The sequence below is a fragment of the Carlito syrichta genome, unplaced genomic scaffold, assembly GCF_000164805.1.
Source record: "Carlito syrichta isolate Samal-C Ts95f unplaced genomic scaffold, Tarsius_syrichta-2.0.1 Scaffold305223, whole genome shotgun sequence".
NCBI classification, from domain to species: Eukaryota; Metazoa; Chordata; class Mammalia; order Primates; family Tarsiidae; genus Carlito; species Carlito syrichta.
Window position 1 is genome coordinate 304,782 of NW_007249319.1, and position 6,387 is coordinate 311,168.

Consider the following 6,387-nt stretch of genomic DNA (forward strand, 5'->3'; position numbering starts at 1 on the left):
CCACCGCTCCTAGCTCGATTTGACGCTTAGGGCGTCGCGACCCTGCGAGCTGGCAACGACTGCGGGACCCGACTGTCCCCATCGGAGCGTGGGTGCCCCGGAGTTGCCCTTCTGCGCGTCGCACCGCCCCTCCTCCGGGCTCTCAGGGACCTCCCACTCTGGGTCCTAGAGCAGCCGAGCTGTGAGTGCAGGGAGGGCGGGGAGAGGGCTGGTGTAAAAAGTTGGAGGGCATGGTGCTCGGCCAAGGATGCCAGCCTGCCCGCCTGCTTCTTAGCTGCCTGGTCTCCCGGAGAGATTTCCCCCAGGCATAATCTCCTGTGAGTAGATTACAGTCTCCAGAATCCAATCGGCAGGTGGTCAGGGGAGACGTGAAGAGTCGATACTTAAAGTGAGCCACCTTCTTAAATGGCACTGGGATTTCATACTCGTCGGAACAAGTGGACCTCAGACTTCTCCCCCCCCCCCCCACACACATTTTTATTGCTGCGTTTTCCGATGGACAGACTCCATGCAGATGCCGTCTTTTTTAAAGGTCAAGGCATATATGTACATATATTTTTTGGTCAACCTTTTAATCTGCCCAGTCTCACCCCGGATGAATGACTTTCATGACTTAAACGTTAGTCCTAGAGTGGTTTTCATTTCCCTTGTTGTGGGTATGAGATTCCCCCCCCCCCCCCCCACTTTCCAACGAGTGTTATGTCTGATACCGACCTGTTCTTTGGCCTGCCAATGAATTTGGCTTATTAAATGGACTAGGAGGGTGAGAAAAGAGAAGACATTCTATCAAAGTAATGATGGTAGGAGGGAGGTGCTTTTTCTTTTGTAGCTTCTCCAAATTTTCAAAGGTGGTTATGTTATTTTTACAATGCAAAAAACAAGTGGTTCTGGGCTAGTGACTGTTAAAAGGCAAAAAACAAAACAAACAAATTTGACAGATGTATATCGTGTCCCCAAACATTGTGCATTGTAAAAATGCAGTATGGAAATATATTCTTTCTTACTTTGTGGTCTTAGCCGATCAACCCTTCTCTGGGCTTCATCGTCCTCCAAATATATATTTCTTCAAAAATATACTTTTATCTCAGATGGTGGTTTTGAGTATTAAAAAGATAACAGAAATATAAATGCTTGGCACATAATAGGTGTTCAAGAAATAACGTCCTGTCTTCTTTTGCCCTGAAGTTTTCATTTACGAACAAAAGTGACCTAATATCTAAATGTAGTGGTTCTTTAACTTCTGGCCCCGAATGCACTGACAGGGAGAAGGCGTTCTTCACTATGCCTGGGTGTTGTCACTTACTTTGACAACAGATGAAAGCTAATTTGCTCATAGCCAGGATATAACATTTTTTTTCCCCTTGGAGATAAGTAGAGATACTATGTTCCAGAAAACTTTCATGAACATTTAATTTTTTCAGTTTGGAGTTGATATTTTCTGCCTCTAGGTTGAGCTCTTGAAACATTTTGATAAAAACTGGAAAACACATGAGTTATGGGGCAGATTAAGGATCCAATTTTTTCAGTAAACTTAGATAGATCATTCTTCACCAAAAAAAAAAAAAAAATCAGCTAAGCAAATAGTTATCTTTCTTACGTAGAGTTGATATGATGGCTCATTTTATTATTATTATTGAGATGAAATAGAAGTCATGAAACCCACAATCTGGAAAATACCAGTCATGAAAATGTCAACCTTAGAAAAACAAAAATTTCACAAGGTTGAATGTGCTGTTTTGGTGCTTTACCAGCTGAAACTACTCTCAAGAGTACAGTCAAGGGATTAGCATATAGTTGTTCCACTTGTTTTCAGAAGTTAGTCTCTTCATTTTATTATGAGAATGACAAGCTTTAAAAATGGCATTGATTTTCTTAAGGTTACTTAAGATACCTGTATGCAAGAAGAGAGTTTTGGGTAATTTCTTACTAGTTTTAATTCCATACTGGCTTTTGGAACTGTAGTGGGGAAATGATTTAAAAGATAGGGGTGAGATACAGTGAATACAGCACTATTCTGATTGATTCAGGATGCCTTTAATATATTTTCTTACGAGCAGCTTTTAAAAGCATATAGAAAATCCCTGATTTATAACTCACCGGAAGTTTTTGGAATAAATATTGATGGTCTAAAGCCATGTTTGAAAGTTAGATGTTAATGTGTGTCTTTTTTTTTTCATCTGCAGTTTCTGTACAGCACTACCTCTGCAACGAACAATTTAATGCATTTGAATCCCGCAAAATATTTTTTTGATATAAAATCACTACAAAAATATGTATTAGTTATTTATAGTGATTTTTGTGAATTTATGTCTAGATCTTAATAACATTATTATAAAAAATTACAACTATGCCTTTGCATCCAGAATTAGTAAATTATCTAAAGAGCATTTAGATTTAATAGACTAAGTTACATTACATAAACATCATTATAACAATACAAAAAGTCACAAATTCAACCACCAGAACTGTAACTTTTATTTGCTAATAGATATTTTAATAAACAGGCTTACTCCATCTGTAAGACCCTGATAATGCCTCTTAGGAAAATCATAGAAAAATAAAATACAATAATTAGTAATTTGTACCTTGTACAAAAATCTTATTATGTTGCTCAGCAGTTAGTTTTGCTAAACACCATATTCTTTCAGCAAATAGATGACATATGTTATGCAATTCACCACAAACAACTCCTCATATCGAGAGCTGAGCATTCTATAACACTATTAACTTGTAAGCATGCCAGCACATGAAAATTTACATGGAACATCATAATAGTACAGTAGATTTTTGTAAGATGAAAACAATACCACCTTCAAATAAGTCTGGACTACTTCACTGCTGTAGTAAAGTAGTCAATAGGTAGGATTGCAGTACAATTGTTAACACCCTTTGCTCTGTTTATCTCTCTACCATATTGTGATGACAACTGGAAAGAGAACATAGGCTGTGTAAAGAACCTGAGTGGAGGCATATATTGAAGCTCTAAATGATGACATAGTACCAAAGAGAAAAAAAACACAGTGCTGCACTTCCTTTTCTCATAAAAAGATCTTTTCCCCTTTTATATGAGTAGATGGGCACAGTGCTAAATCCTTTATGATAAGTAGCTTTATGACAAGTTACAAAGGTACTTTTTAAAAAAATCATATTTATACTTATAGGAAGGGAAAATATTTTCAGCTGCAATTTTTTATTAGTCAAATATAGCTCTATAATGAATTAAATGTCTCAACCTAGACAGATGTTATCTAGGTATTTTACATAAATATGCTATTTAGTATGAAATTAATAAACTTCAGGATTTGTGCTACAAAGATTCTTACAACTATGAGTGCACTGCAATTGTCAACATCATCTACCATTTAAAATTTGATGTTGCCATTTAAATATTTAAAGTGTCAAATACATATTTATATGTACGCATATGTTTATATTTTTGGCTATGCTAGAACAGCAGAAAAATGGAGAGCAATCTTATTCCATTGTTCACAATCTAACATCACATCAAATCCAGAGAATAACTATGCATTTTTTAATTCCAACACATAGAATTACATACAACCCGGAGATACACATACATATCCAGAAATAAAGCTCCAAGCTCACTTAAAAGATCACATTCTTTCTATAGGACAAGGAGGGGCACAATAAACAGAACAACTATATTTCCCATGTGTTTTCCCTAAATGACAGAAGGTACTGATGTTTTTCATATGAAAACAAAATAATATGTACTGAAAGACTAGTTCCTGATTGTCTTTTTTTTTTTTTTAATTTAGATGGGAGCTCAATACCCTCCAAAATAGTGCTTGAGAAAAGTGACAGATACAATACACATCTTTCAGGATTAATTTAATTTTAATTTTCATAGGTCTTGAAGTATAACAGACTAACTATAAAATGTTTCTGCCTTTTAATCTGTAATAGATAAAAATAAACAAGAAAACATGAGTAGTATCTATGGCATCGAGAAGTCCTCACTTAATCTCTACATTATGGAAAAGAGGACTCATCAGAGTCCTACAACCGCATAGTATTCAGAGGTCAGATCTTCTGTAAGGTGTCTCACAAATATTTAATGAAGATGCCTTTAACATATTTTAAACAATAGATTTTTTGCTATTATGTATTACATATACACAAATACCCTTTGACTATGTGTGTATCTATATATACATGTATAAATGTGTATATATATATATATGTATATATATATATATACTCCTATATATGTTCACTTTCCCACTCTGCAATTACTCACACATCTCTCATTCAACTTATACTCCCTTCCCACCCCTCATATTGACTTCTATCTGATTCTCTGTAAAATAAAACTACTCACATAGTGACATCCTTACCTTTCTACCACAAATCTACCAACCTATCTGCATATTACACACTCTGCCTTCCCTCTCATTGGAGTTCTATCACCCTGCTTCTATCAAAAACTAACCTACTTGTGCTCTGAATCCTAACTTATAATTTTCCTCCACAACTTATAATTTTCCTCTCTCTTGCATAATCAATTTTTCCCTGTCAAATCATTCTCCTTAGTATATCAATGTACTCTAGCATCTTTTATCTAAAATACAAATAAAAAACCTGTCTGGACTCCATATCTTTTTCCAGCTACTGCCTTATTTCTCTTGATGTTTTTACAACAGAACTTCTTGAAAAAGTTGTTTATAGATACTGGCTCCACCTTCTTTCTGTACATCTCTTCTTTTTTAAGAGACAGGATCTCTGCCGGGCTCGGTGGCTCAGCCTGTAATCCCGCGCCTTTGGGAGGCTGAGGTGAGTGGATTGCCTGAGCCCGCGGGTTCGAGACCCGCCGGGGCAGGGAAACCTCATCTCTACAAAAAATCAGCCGGGCGTGACAGCGCATGCCTGTAATTCCGGCTACTCGGAAGGCTGAGCCGGAAGGATCGCCGGAGCCCAGCGGCGAGGCTGCGGTGGCCGGGAGCGGCCACTGCACTCCAGTCTGGGCGACCGAGTGAGGCTCCAACTCAAAAAAAAAGAGATAGGATCTCTCTTGTCACTCAGACTGGAATTCAGTGACCCAATCACAGCTCAAGGCAGCCTGGAACTCCTGGGCTCAAGTTACAACCCTCTTGCCTCAGCTAGGACTACAGGAATACTTCGCCACATCAGGCTAATCTTTCCTTACATCTCTTCTTAATCCACTTTAGTTGGTCCTTGACTTTACTATTTCATGGAGATTGCTCTTGTCAAGGTCATCAATAACTTCCACGTTGCCAAATCCAATGGCCATTTTTGGGTTCTAATCTAATCTTGGTTTCTTAAAAGCATTTGATCTAGATGGCCAACGACATTTTTTTTTTTTTACCTTACTGTATATTCCTCAACTTCCTCTGTTGGATTCTAATTCTCTGTCTAAATTCTAAACATGGAAATGCCCCGGAGCTCAATCCTAGGCCTGCCTCTCCATAACCTTTTCCTAGGTGATTTCATAACTTTAAATAGCATGTAAATACTGATGATTTCCAAATCTTGACCTTCTTGATTGCTCCTCGTAACTACTATAGACAACTGTCTACTTGATGTCTCGAGCATTGGAGTATCTAACAGACATCTCAGGCCATTATGTGGCTAAAACCAAACTTGATTTTTTTCCCTCCAAATCTGTGCCTCCTTAACCTCAGTTGCACATTCCCGAAATGCAAAATTTATCTTTGATGTTTTTTTCTCCATCCCTCATCCACAATCCATTAGCAAGCCCTGTCTTCAAACATATCCCAAATCCATCCACTTCTCTCCATCTTCACTACTTCTACCTACTTTACTTACTTAGTAGCCTCATACATATTCTTTGACCCTGTCTCCTTTTTGCCTCTCTCTGCCTCAACTACTGTGTACCAAAAACACTGTAATCTCTACTCTCAAACACTTGAAATTTTTTCATATATTAACTGTTCTTTCTGGCCAAAATGTTCTTTCCTGGAATCTTATCACAGCTGATTCCTTTGTGTTTTTCAGATATCAGTTTAAAATGCCGTGTCCTCTCCTAAGCCCACGGTTCGAGGCTAGCCCGATCAAGTTGGTGAGACCTCGTCTCTACAATAAATTAAAAAAATTAGCCAGGCGTCGTAGCACGCGCCTATAATTCTGGAAGCCTGAGGAGGAAAGATCGCCAGAGCCCAGCAGGTCAACGCTGGGGTGGCCATGAGTGTGCCACTACACTCCAGCCTGGGCGACAAAGGGAGACTTCAACTCAAAAAAAAAAAAAAAAAACCATGTCTTTAGAGAAAATTTCCCTTACCACTTAATATAAAGAAGCCATGATCATGCTATGTAACATTTTCAATTACTAGCACAACGCATCACTATTTCTTTACTGTGTGTCTTTATCACTACAAAGTCAATACC